The sequence below is a fragment of the Octodon degus genome, unplaced genomic scaffold (genome assembly GCF_000260255.1).
Source record: "Octodon degus isolate 3935 unplaced genomic scaffold, OctDeg1.0 scaffold00020, whole genome shotgun sequence".
NCBI lineage: Eukaryota > Metazoa > Chordata > Mammalia > Rodentia > Octodontidae > Octodon > Octodon degus.
The window spans coordinates 20,841,178-20,855,043 of record NW_004524596.1 but is presented as its reverse complement, the minus strand read 5'-3'; the positions used below and the strand labels follow the sequence as shown (position 1 = coordinate 20,855,043).

Genomic DNA, 13,866 nt, shown 5'->3' with positions numbered 1-13,866 from the left:
GTATAATCATAACTTCAATATCATTGATATCCTTTGGTTTTGATTATAAATAAAAGATTATTAACTTCATCTATTATGTATAAAATTTGAATAGATGGTAATGCAATTATGATTAAGATAATAGCAGGTAAGACTGCTCAAATAGTTTCAAATTCTTGAGCATCTGTTGTACTAGTACGAGTTAGTTTTGTAGCTAATGTAAGTAAAATAAGATAAAGTACTACTGTACTAATTAAGAATGCAATTAATAACAATATGGTCATGAAAGTGAAGAAGTTTTTCTATAATAAGGAAAGTAGCACCTTGAAAACCCAGTTGGTAAGGATAAGCCATAAGGATATACAGGAATTTAACCAGTAATTTAACTTTGACAAAGTTATATGATAATTTTGTTAATATCTATCTACTAAAGTAGAGAAAGTCGTAAAGGTTCCCAGACATGCACAGTTCCCAGACAGCGCCCTGCCTTGTCCTTACTGAATGCAAACTCATTGGCTTTCTTTCCTAGTTGTGTGGCATGCCTCTGTAAGTTGTTACGGCTTCAGGTCCCACATCAGTAATGAAGCTTATGGAACGTATTATCCTCAACAAATTTGCGTCGGCAAGCTTATATTTCACGATACAGTTAGTCAAGCTTAGTCATTCATATTTAAAATCGTTTATAGTTTCTCTTTTAATATTTTATCAGTTTCTGTTGCTCTTATTTTTTCAAGCCCACTTCTGAAAGAGAAAATGAAATGCATAACAAAGCAACAGCGTTTCCTTTCTCCACTAAACAAATAAATCAAGGCACAGCTAGCTTTGTGTATGTGTGTATGGAAGAATTTTTATTTTCTAGAAAAAGAAGACTGGAACTTCAAGTAATTTGTTTATTTAAAAAACTAATGAATGCTTTACCATGGCTCTCTGAATGAAGTGCTTCATTGGATGAAGGGGACATTGGCAAATCTGTGAAGTCAGGCAGCCTTTTGCCAAGTGAAGCATGTTAATTCTTTTAATCTATAATTTAATTGTTCCCTTGGCTCAGTAAAACACTTGAGAAGGCTCTGAGACCCTTCCACTAAGTGTGCTTGCATGTGTTCTAGAAGGTGACACCACTGAGTGATATCACTCTGATTTGTCTCTAAAATACACAAACAGGAAAAAAAAAAAAAAAAAAAGGTCTGGAATAAACAAGATAGCTATCTTTTATGCAATTATATTTTCATGGACTGTTCATTTCTGATTCTTTCAATGATAGAAGGCATTCTAAACTGATATTCTTGCTTTATGAAGAATGATTTATAAATCTCTATTTCACAGATTGAGAATGTAATGATGGGGAAGACACATGTTACCAGGAAATTTAGAGTTGATATAATTCTAAATTTTACAGACTGTCATTCCAGAAGAAAGAATGAAGTGGTCTCTGTCACATTCTGCATGGCTCTCAGTGTGCTCTTAATTTTACAGGCTTAATTATAGTGAGAATGTATGCCCAACTATGTGCATTGTGAAATATTTTGATTCATTAAATCATAAGCCATTAAGCCATAAAAATGAAAATGCCACTTTACTGAAAATTCAAGTGGATTCTGTAAATCATAAAGTAAAAGGAGGAAAATATGAATGAGTTTTAGTAACTAAGTATTAAGGTTGTAAAATTCCTTTTAAAAAACTTGGTTTAGCTCTCTGATTTCTAAAATACAATTTGGAGTACCTCAAATTGATTGGGAGTTGTTGTCTTAAATTGGACCTCTCATACAAGAAAAGATGGTGGTTGATAGTCTTAACCATGCTAATTATTTTTGAAGAAAGGAAGATTAGTTTGGATGGATATGTTGCTAAGTTTGTAAAATGGTCCTCATCTAAACATACTTATTCATATGCTAAGGTAGCTTATATTTAAGGAGAAATGCAATATTAATGATGATACAAGCATGGAATGTCTTTTTCAAGATTTCTTATTTCACAACTACAAATTAATGCAATATTTTAAAGTTAGGTTATCAACAAAACTACTTTAGCAAAGCATGCTAAAAAGTATGTAGCAGTCTCACTGTGCCCTGGTTACCATCTTGTTTGAGTCTGGTGAGATAGAATACCCACACCATTACTTGCAAATCAAGAGATAAGGGATTAGAGAAGCCCAGGATCTCTTGCAAACCCGTCTCTCAAAGCTTAGGAAAACTGCTCAACTGAGCATGTCCACCGCACCACAGCTGAGGAATCTGGAAAGCAGCTGGCTCTTGGTTTTACACCTCAGGGCACTGTAGTTGCTGGGCAAAAGCAAAGAAAGAGATCCCATTCTAGGAGGCCTGCAGCAGAGCCCGTGCTGTGCCAGCCAGTGCCTCTCGGTCTTAAGGCACAAAACTCCAGGCACGTTTTACATTCTTGAGGACTTCAAGCAAAAAGGTAAGAGAACTGGTATTCAGTGGCCAACTACAGAAATGTCTTGCGAAGAGCATAATGCTAGGTCAAGTGGATTGTTTATAGTTTCATAACAAACCCTCTGACTCTAGTCAAATAAGTTATCATACTTTTCAACAAATGAAGTGTTTAATCCCAGCAGTATGGCAAATGACATGTAATCAGAATATGTGCCATGAAGCTTTATCACAAAAATATTCCATTCTGTATCACTGTGGAGAAATAGGGCTTTATTTTTCAGGATCTCACCACTGAGAAGATAGTGAAATATGAACAGTTATGTCACTAACTTAAATCTCTCTAAAAACAGTTTTAAATGTTCGAAGTGTAACTTTTATTGGTAAAATACCCAAGTGATTCAGGAAGACATTTTACCAATTACAGTTCATGAAAGTGGTTAATTACGACAAAGATAATAAGAATCTTGTTTGTATTTAATATAGTATTGACTTGAGAACAAAGGAACATGGAATTGGTTCTTCCTAAAGAAAGAATTGAATCATTCTTAGAGAAAAAAATAATAAAGCTAATGTGCTTGAGTAATATCTTTTAAGATTTGATAAAATTCACAAAAAGAAAATTACGCTTTTAGATGGGTCAAGCAACTATAATCTTTTCTGATTTTTACGTAGAATAGATAATGCTGGGTATCAATCCTACCAAGATCATTACAAATATATTAAGCTGTACTGGAAATCACAGACCTGATATCTCTGAAATAATAGCATTGGAAGTAAAGAAACAACTGCAAAAAGTTATAGAAGAAATCAGATCAGAAATAATTTCTGAATGAAAAATCTAGTGATCACTATAATCAAAGAAGTACTAAGTGCTTCAAAAGAATACACTGATAAAAAATAGAGGAGAATATAAAAATGATGGAACCCCTGAATAAGCAATATAGGAAAGAAATAGAATGTATGAAACAGATTCAAAGTGATATACAGAAAATTAAAACCTCAATCGCAAACTGGCAAAACCATTTGAAATAAAGTGAAAATAGACTTTCTGACCTTAAAGACACCATTGCAGCTAGCGAAAAAGTAAGAAAAGATCTTTTTAAAACAACTAGGATGCAGGAAAAAAATAATTCAATACCTGCAAGACGATGCAAAGATAAACAATGTGAGACTAATAGGCATCGATAAGAAGGAAGGATTCAATACAAATTATATAAAAAGAATATGGGCAGAAGTAATAGCAGAAAACTTCCCAAATATGGGGCAACAATCTGACAGTCAGTAACCAAAGCATATAGAACTCCAAATAACATCAACCCAATTAAAACCACACCCAAAGACATTCGCATGAGATTCTCTGTGGCAGTCCTCTTATCACTGTCCATAATGCAAATATCTTCTATTTCCTATTAGTATAGCATAAGATGTTTCTTTAAGCAGTAGTTTGAACTATCTTGGCCTGTGTTAGACGAAAATAATCATCTCATTGATGATATATTGTGTGAATTTGATAGCATAGTCAAAGTGGTGACCATGTAATGATTATAGTTGATCTCTAAAGTATTTCCATCAATGTTGTTAATTTATCTTGACATGAAAAAAGCCACGGAGAGCAGTATATGCACAGCCGTGCAGCTGGGTATTACTTATGAGCACAATGAACAAGGACAAGGAAACTACTATTTCCTTAGTATCAGTGAAGAATAGTTTCTGCCCCTAATCAAAGAATCTAAAATGTGTTTTGAAAGAGTCCGAGGTAGAGTCCTAGTCTGAGGCTCCACTGGATTACAACTGAGCTCTTCCATCTGGATGATGCCTTAAAGCCTAATTCCATTCTTTGGAATAGAGCATTTAGCATAAACCAACCCCGCTCACCACAGTCTTAGGGGAGCCATCGTTCCTATTTTTCACCAGCCACATTTTTCTCAGTGGAAATCCTGTGAGCTACAGGCTGCCTCAGAGCTAAGATTGAGCAATGTGTATTTGCTGAAAACTGGGCAATTGGTACCACTGATTCTTAGACTGTTGTTTTCAACCTTGATATTGCAGCTTTTTATTTCATCTGTCCATGTGTGTGGGGTGGGAAGGACTTGGACAAACTCATCATTCCTTGTACATAGATGTTCACAAATACAAAATATTATGTGGTACATACATATAGTGGAAGATTACTCACTCATAAATGACAATAAAATCACATCATGGGTAAGAAAATTGATGAGATCATAGACTGTGATGTTAAAAGAAAGAAGCCAGACTCGAAAATATCACATTTTCTCTTATATATGAAATCCAAAATTAAATAAATACATGAATTGAAAAAGGTGAAATGGAGGCTGGGGAGATAGCTCAGCAACATAAGCACCTGCCTGCCAAGCGCAAGGTCCTGAATTCAATCCCCAGAAATAAATAAATAAATAAATATAAATTAATTAATTAAATTAAATAAAAAGATGATGTGAAAAATAGAAAGAAGGGTGCTAGAAAATAAGAAGAGGATGAGGAAAAGAAATTGACAATTGGAAAAGGGTGGTGGGATAAAATTGATCCAAGTATGTCACATGTACTAGTAAGCCAAAATAAAACTGTTCTGCATGAACAATATGCATTAATTTGAAACAATGGAGCAGGTCCAGATGTGACCTCAAAGGTTAAGGCCTACATGAACTTTTTCCCACCTTTCCACCAAGGGTGACAGCTTTTGCCCACTTACACTCTTAGCAAATGTACCTGTGTGAGTGCTGGCAGGCAACAAGTCCAATCGAGTTGTGGTATCCCACTTTCTTGTGAGGCTGGGGTCCAAGCCTAGCTCACTGACACACAGACTCAACACCCACTAGCAAAAGTAAGATAAATGAGTTTCTGAGAATCTGCATGCTAAATCCTACTTCACCTGAAATTCATTTCAACCCCCTACTATTGCCAAGATACTTAAAATATACAGTAGAGAAGCAAGACTTTTAGATACTGGGGTAAAGATTGCTGTTTGTCGTGAAATATCCATTTTCCATCCTTAGAATCCCTGAGCTTTGTGAGTGTCCCTTGCCACATTGCCCTACCCAGCTGAGTTCCCAGCCTCCCTCAGAGCAGCCTACAATCAGGGTGACTGATGGAACCAGAGGGGAAGTGAGCTGCCTGCCTCTGGGTCATTGCTGTGAACCGGAAGCTGCTCATCCTTTTCTTTTCTTTCTTTTTTCAAACTTAAAAGGGACTTATTTGTAATTTCCTATATGTATGCATAGTCTTGTAAATACAAGACAATAAATGTATCAAGAGACAATTTCTGTTAAAGTTGTCATTGTGTTTCACTTCAAGTACTGCACAAATTAAAATCTGACAAAGGATTTACATTTGGTTATCTGAACTCTCCATCTCAGACTTCTGTGTTAATGTGGTGGATAACTCCATTTCCATGGGCATCACCAACAAGGTCTGTCTTTTATGGCTTCTAGGACTTTTGTTAACTAGTGTGCTCACCCTCACTCTTTCTCTTCTTCCTCAAGTCAAAGATGTAATAAGTATCTCATGTGGACCCAGAGAAAAAGTCTGAACCTTCTGCTTGCCCTGGATTTGCTCAAATCTATGTTTCTTTGCAGTTTATCCTGTACCTCACACAGTGCATCAAGCAGTACTGAAATCTATTTAACTATTAATGACCTGGTGTAACAAATGTTACTATGACAAAACTCTAATGTGTAATGATAAACCAATATTCCAACCACAGGCATCAGTGGGATGGGGCAAAACAAACTGGAGCTTTTAGCTTAGACATTTTTGAGTATATGCTAATGTTAGTATCTAAATTTATTTTCATTTTATCCCGATATTTTAACTAGACAATTTGCATTATTTTTCTTATTGTTTTCTTATACCTTTACCTATTTCATTACATATATATGCATATATATCATATATATTTTATAAGGAAAGAAAATGATACATATAATTTTATATTATGGGTGATATACATGTTAGTTGTAAAATGCAACAAGAGAATGAGCACTCATGAAACTTTCATCTAAACTAATAAATAGAATGTTGCCAATTACTTATATCTACTTATAGTTTTCCAAATTGGATGAATTTGGAAAATGGACAGATTTATCCACTAGTTTTACTGCGAGCTCAAAAGGGTCATGGTCCTAGATTTGAAAAAAATGGATCAAAAGCATACCAGCATCACTTGTACATCTCACATACAGGTCAGCGATGACACTGTGTTGGCCCTGAAGCGTTCAATGTGGCAGGTCTCATTTTCCTCACCTGCACCGTACTACGTGAAGTACTCCACTGCAGGCCATGGATCAGCCACAAAGCTTGTGTGAGAAAATGTGGGTGGAAGCTCGCTGCCTACAACCTACCTACAGAGAACCTGCAGCATTGACAAGAGAAGGAGAGAGCTCGGAGGAGAGAAGACTATAAATAATGGATCAGGGGGACAGTTTTTCACTCAGTGCTCAGGAAGTGTTGAGTGAGATCCCCCCAAGTTTGACTGGCATTCTGTCCTTGAGTCAGCAGCTGAGGGTTGGCGAAGGGCTGCTGCTAAAGATAGATTCTACTGCCTTGTAGTCTTTTAATCTGTGATGGAGCAATGGGATTCAATACTTTGATGCATATGAAATGCTGAGAATAATAATGCCTTGGCTAATGGAAGCATTATCTACATGTTTGCTAAAATTGTTATACTTGGGGAGACTGCATTGTCATACATACAAATTATTCCTTCAGATGAACGTTATCAAATTGTAAACTTATTCCTTTATTTACATGGAATCATTAGAATTTCAGGCTCTAGGATGTGCTTCCATGGAGCGTCTTACACGCTCGCGACTCAGTTTGAGAATTCCAAATTTTCTGAAAAGTTTTCTCACTACAAAAGCATCTAAATTGCTCTTCCCTCTGGAATGATGAATATTCCAGTAGTCAGAAAGACAACAGATTGTTAAATAAATATTGTGAATCAACATTCATTGAATTTTGGTTATGATGCCAATACCTGGCTGCTGAATAGAATACTCTGGAAGAAATTTATAAATCTATTCGATTCCTGAGTCCACATAAAGAATGTCAACCAGTAGAGCTATTGTTCATTTGTTTTAGTTTATGTCAAATTTAACCTGCAATTTAATAAACTACTGTATAAATTATAAATGATAGTTGAGGTAGACTAATTGATGATCAGCTTGAACAGGAGCACCCAGCTGAACTGTGCCCACAAGGTTCTGGGCATGCTCCAGGGGGAGCTGTGCTGTGGCTGGCTTTCCTGATACACACTCAATGGGGTCCTACCTTATCCGCAGCTCGCTGGCTCCAGTGCAGATCCCTCAGCCTGCTGGAACAGATTTTTTTACTGTGCCATGCAGGCTTTCTAGCTTCCATTGATGGCCCTTGGGCCTTGCTAGTGCAGATTCTCCATGGGACTTGTGGGAGACATTGTCTTGGGCTCCAGACCCTTGGCTGAATTCTTCAGCTCTCTAGTGCATGAAGAACTCTCCTGCATTCTTCTTCATTTGACTTTTTGGGTAAATATACTATAATCCTATAAATTTACATGTCTTCAATTATATCTACTTCCTTGCAAACCTTGACTACAACTGTTAAAATACCAATTATAAAAGCATACCTTTTCATGAATATGTAATATTCTAATGGACTAAATAATTTATATCATTTTCATTGAACATTTAAGTTGCTTATATTCTGTCGCAAGAATGTCTTTAAGTGAATTTCTATATTTAAAGTTTTATTTACTGACAGAAGATAGGATTTTTTTAAAAAAATTGATATTGTTGAAGTTTTTTTCCTGGTTTTTCTGTTTTATTTTTTCTAGATTTCTTTATAAATAGCAGTCACTCCATTTTTAAACTATCAACATAGTTGTTAAAATATAAGTACAGCCCCATAAGTCAGGAACTCTCTTCTTTTCATTGTACTTTATAGAGTGTTATTTGGAATATGAGAGTTCCCAATAATTCTGATTTGTATACTTTGGGGTCATTACTAAGTAAACTGAAGCTCACTGCACACGTCACTGCACCAGCACAGCAGACTGTATAACTCACGTGTAACAAGCAGACGGTATATACGGCACAGTTGCTCTGGTGAAAGAGAGGTTTCTCATCTCAGGCACAACGGAGTAGGACTGATGGACATTTCATCGTGCCGCTCAGAACAGCTCATTATTTGTAACTTATGGATGATCTATTTTGGAATTTCTCATGTAAGATTTTTGGACTACAGTGGACTGTGGGCAACTGAAACCACAGACAGCAAAACAGCAGGCAAGTGAGGCTATTGTGCATATTAAAATATATCTTAGAAAGAAAGACTGAGAGAAAGCATGGAGTGGCTGTCCCGCAAGGGGTTTAAGAACTGCAGTTTTACTTCTGAATCTTCTTTCATTCCCTTTAGCTCTCCGTAGACACACAAAAACACTGTCCTGTTTTTACTTTCAAAATAACTCAGGTTTTCCTACCAAATCTTCTTACCCTGAGTAGTGAAGGCAACAATCCCTGAAGCAGTCTTGATGGTCCCTAGACTCAGGCAACCCATCTACCTGCTAATATTAACCTTCTAAATGGCAAGATCAGGGCCATGGTTGTAGTTTTTGAAGCACAACACCTGCCTGGCAAGCACAAGGTCCTGAGTTTGATTCCCAGTACCAAAATTCATAATAATAACAACAATAACAATAAATGGCAAGACCATGACTCTTGCCCAAGCATGAAACAAGCACTGTTATGGTTTGTGTCTAGGTGTTACACAAAGCCTCATACAGTCATGGGGTGGCTTCTAGAGTTTGTGATTAATTCCTGATCTAATGCTGAGATTATAGGAGTGAGTGCTGCTGGGATTATGGGTGTGAGTGCTGCTGGGATTATGGGTGTGAGTGCTACACCTGCCCTGGGGTGGATAGCCAGAATGCAATAGAAGGAAGGGAGTGAGGCTGGCCTTTGCCTCTGCCCCTGCTGCTGCTACTCCCATTTTGTTTTGCTGTCTTGCTGTTTCCCGCCACCATGAACTGCTGCCCTCTACCATGTGCCATGCTGCCTTAGAACCAACCAAGTATGGACTGAAGCCTCCACAAACTGTGAGCCAAATAAACCTTTTCTTCTTACTTTTGGGTGTCTGGCATTTTCTCCCACCAAAGATAGAAAAGTAACTGAGACAAGCATCACAGTAATAAAATTAATGCCTGGGAGAATTAGTAAACTAATAAAAGCTATTCAACAGAATGAAGTCTATATGTACATCATATATATGTATTTCATATAAAAAATCAGCAACACAAAGCTGAAGTTGCTGACAGAAAACTGGTTAATGTCATATCCTACAATAGATTTATAATGTTTGGATTCATTTTTCTTCAGGAAAGAAATAAATTTTACCTCAAAAAACCAAAACTTATTTTCATATCCATCACTTTTCGCCAAACTAACTTCTGCTTCATCCTGGCTCAATATGGCTCAGTCAATGGAGAGGCAAGGGGCCTGCTCTTACACAACAGGTACGCACATCGCTTTACAGAAAAGATGCTGTCACCACTTCTCATCAAACCCCTTGTAATTACTTTTATCGCTATTTTAGATTTTACCATTGGTCTATGCCATAGTTCTACTCCCATGTCCGACTTAATTATTCTAGACTATACCTTCCATTCATAACTGGTCTATTTTTGTCGTTTCCTGCATAATTTATCATTTTTTCTGCATGTGCTACTCCAAAATTCCTCTGAGATAATTCAGCTAACTTGTTCAGTAGCTGATTGCCACACAGTAGCAAATTGATATATCATCCTACAGTCAAGGAATCTACACTCCAAATTGTCTTCCCTTTCCTCTACAAAGTTACTATTCCTAATGTCCGTATCCATGGACTTTTTTCTGCCCCTGCTGGATGCCATCTGTAATTGCACCAGCCTACAGTAACCCCTGCAGGGTTACTGTACCATTGTACTTTTGCCTGTTTCTTTGAATGCCTAGCAGATAGCTATCACCTTTTTTTTTTAATGACTGGTAACTGTCACTTTGGATGCAGCAAGGACTGCAGACGGGGACCCAACAGCTTCTTCAGTCTATGTGCTGAAGTGTTTCTAGAGTACTATTGCTATCAAATTTTCTTGATGTGGCTAAGTTTATCTCAATTTCTGATTCAAAAAGCTTTGATTTCAGAGTGATGGCTGTCATATAAATATAGATTAAATCAAGCATAAATATGCAGGTGCTGATCTATTAAAAAAATTTGTACTGTGAAGTAAACAACTTACAAAACACTGACACAGAAACCTCTAGTGGAAAGCAGACTAGTTATAATCCTGATGTTTATTAGACTGCTATTCCCTTAATTCCTTTATTTATTAGTGCTTTGTAACTTTTTGTTTTCTAAAAATGAAGAGCTAGGGCTGGGGAAATGGCTCAGCAGCATAAGCATCTGTCTGGTAAGCACAAGGTCCAGAGTCTGATCCTCAATAGCACATACCTACCTGGCCCCAGAGCCCCAAGGGTGCCATGCAGGCCCCAAAACCCAAGGAGGTGGTGCATGCTTGTAATCCCAGCACTGAGGAGGCTAAGACAGGAGGATCACTATGAGTCCAAACTACATAGTGAGACCCTGTATCAAAAGAATAAAAAATTAAAAACAATTTTTAAAAGAATGTATAGGTAAAATTTATACATCAGTATAAGGCTATACCTTTTAAAAGGAGAACAAGAGGAAATACACTTCCACATATTAAAATATTACCATAGATCAATTTCAAATACTCACCTATTATTATGTTTCAACTTGTAGCAGTCACAGAAAAATGCCTTATAAACTAGATCCTAAAATGTTCAAATACTTGCAAATGGAAGTAGAAAATATGATATGAGTGAGAAATCAAATGCCATCCTACCATATCAATTTTATGTTGATATTTTCATTATCTTGTTGATAACTCCTAGAAATTAGCATGGTACAAGAGCTAGTAAGAAAGTTATTTTTTGATTTAAACTTTCTTTTTGTGTGTGTGATACGGGTCTTGCTACCCAGTTCTGACTCCTAGGGAGCCTCCTGTCACCACACCCAGTTTCAGGGCTGGTACAGCATGTAGTACCAGGGATCGCACTTACCAGGCAGGTACTTAGACTGCTGAGCTATCTCCCCAGCGAGCCCTAAACTATGGTTTCTTTATCTTTTGTAAAAATGTCCCATGAGGTAAATGCATCCTATCATTTTCTGGTAGAAACACAATGCTAGGTCTATGTAGCATCAAGTTGTTCACTATAAGTTCAATATAGGTGATTAGAAATGAAGTGATAGGAGTTCCCAGTGTGAACCGATCACCCCACCAGTCATCTAGCGACCTCATAGAGTGAGAAAGCACTTCATCCCCATCAGCCCCAGAAAGCTGATGGAATTGCCTGATCATTATATAGGCTGGCAAGCATAGTATAGAGTGAAAATAAGACACTCTTTACCTATGTCTTCCTTTTGTCGCCAGATCTTCCTTCTCTTTATTGTGAAGATTGAAAGTAGATTAAAGCAAAATATTTATAATTTGAAGTAATAAAAATTAAAATTATTTGTTTACCATTAACTATGACATTAGAGAAGTCCACAATATTATCCTTTTAATGTTTCTCATTGAAACAAGAACCAATAATTTGGAATGAATTTCTAAGTGTATAATAAATTTTGAATGGGAAAAACAATTCCTTAAAGCTAAGATTTGGTGGCCCACTGGTACAGATAAGGATGTGTTTGAAAACTTGATACTAGGAAAAAAACTAAAGACTACCATTTTCTGTACAAAGTAGGACAGAAAAAATCTAAATGAGCAACAACAACAGTATGGACTTGGAAGGACATGCCGTGGTAGAAAAATAATTAACATTGTGAAACAGAATCAGTGTGTAAGGAGCCAGGCATGGTGGCGCACACCTGTAATAGCAGCAGCACTCATGGGGGCTGAGGCGGAGGATCACTGAGAGTGTAAGGACGGCCTAGACTGCACAATGATTTCAAGGCTATAATAACTATAGTGTAATATTCTGTATTAAAAGTAAATCAATGTATAAAGTATATTCAGGAGCTAATAAAAAACTATAATTGTGGAATACTCCATGTTATGGTTTATGTCTTGTTTTCTCCCCAAAGCTTCATGCAGCAATGGGGTGGGCTTCTAGATTTTGTGATTAACTCATGATCTAGTGGAATTATGGGTGTGAGAGTGCTGCTGTGATTGTGAGTGTGAGTGCTACACCTGGCCTGGGGCAGATAGCCTGAATGCAACTTAAGAGAGTCAGACTTGCCATTGTTGCCATTACACCCATTAGCTCTTGCTCTCTTACTCTTTGCCAGCACCATGGAAGGTTGCTCTGTGCCATGTGCCACTCAACCTTGGAGCCAGCTGAGTATGGACTGAAACCCTACACTGACTATGAGCTAAATAATCCTTCCTTCCTTCACTTTGGGTGCCAGCAACAAAAGAAAAGTAACTGAGAAACTCCATATAGGATACTAATCTTCTGAAACTAGCTTAACTCAATATCTTATTTCCTGGTAATATTTCAATTGGAAAAATTGTCAAATAACTCTTAATATTTAATATGTACTATATATGTAATAAACAATAAGGAAAAGGCATGGGCTCGAACTCCACAATTAATTGGAATACACACATTAATTGGAACATAATCAATATTCTAATATATTCATAAGTTCAAATTGACCAATTTTGGTTTCTAGTAATTTGTCATGTTTTTCATTTTTTTTACATTTCAATCAAAAGTAATTATGAAAATATTTAAATATTCCTCGTCTACTTAATCGAGTCTTAGAACTGGCAATCAGAAACTATAACTTTTTGAAAGCACCTAGATAATTCTGATGACAGTGGTCTAAAATCATCCTTTAACAAAGAATGTTTGAATAAATGATCACCTCATAGAACCAGTGGCAATCTTCTAACTTAGGGTTGGTATACATGTGAGGGTCAGTGCTCACTGGAGGCACATGTAGTATGACATAGACTGCTTTAAAAGGGCATGGATTTAAAAGGTAGAGTCAGGTGAGGCATACACACAAGGATCATCTGCATACTAGGGCTCAGAAGGACCCAGCCAAAATCAAAGGCCCAGAACTCACTGTGCAAGTCCACTGAGGAAGTTGAAAGGTGTGTCCCAACGATCAACAAGTCCATGCTAATAGGCTGATGAGTCTGCTCCCAAGGCTGAGAGTTTATGCTGCAAGGGTGAAGGTCTGGGCTGGAAGCCAGGAGATCGATGTTTAAGGCAAAGAGGAAGATGGGAGCTCCTCTGAGGGAACAGAAGTGAGATATTTTTCTTCTTCCCATTTTACTCCATTAAAGCTACAAGCCCATAGGTTGGCATACTCACAGGAGGGGAGGTCTTGCATCTTGGATAAGTCACACCCAGAGCTGTGCTAAGCCAATCAACTCGGTGTTTATCCACCAAGTTGGAACAACAGTCACCTATCAGGAAGGGGATTCATTTCA

General features: G+C 37.1%; 1 long non-coding RNA gene across 1 annotated transcript; it reads right to left on the bottom strand.

Annotated features, from left to right (window-relative positions):
• Positions 1-237: 237 nt before the first annotated feature.
• LOC111815701 lies at positions 238-12,655 on the bottom strand. Its single transcript, XR_002820355.1, has 3 exons — positions 12,643-12,655; positions 9,809-9,813; positions 238-403 (listed from the first exon to the last, which is right to left on the bottom strand). It is a non-coding gene; the product is annotated as an uncharacterized LOC111815701 (long non-coding RNA).
• Between the last annotated feature and the right edge of the window lie 1,211 nt (positions 12,656-13,866).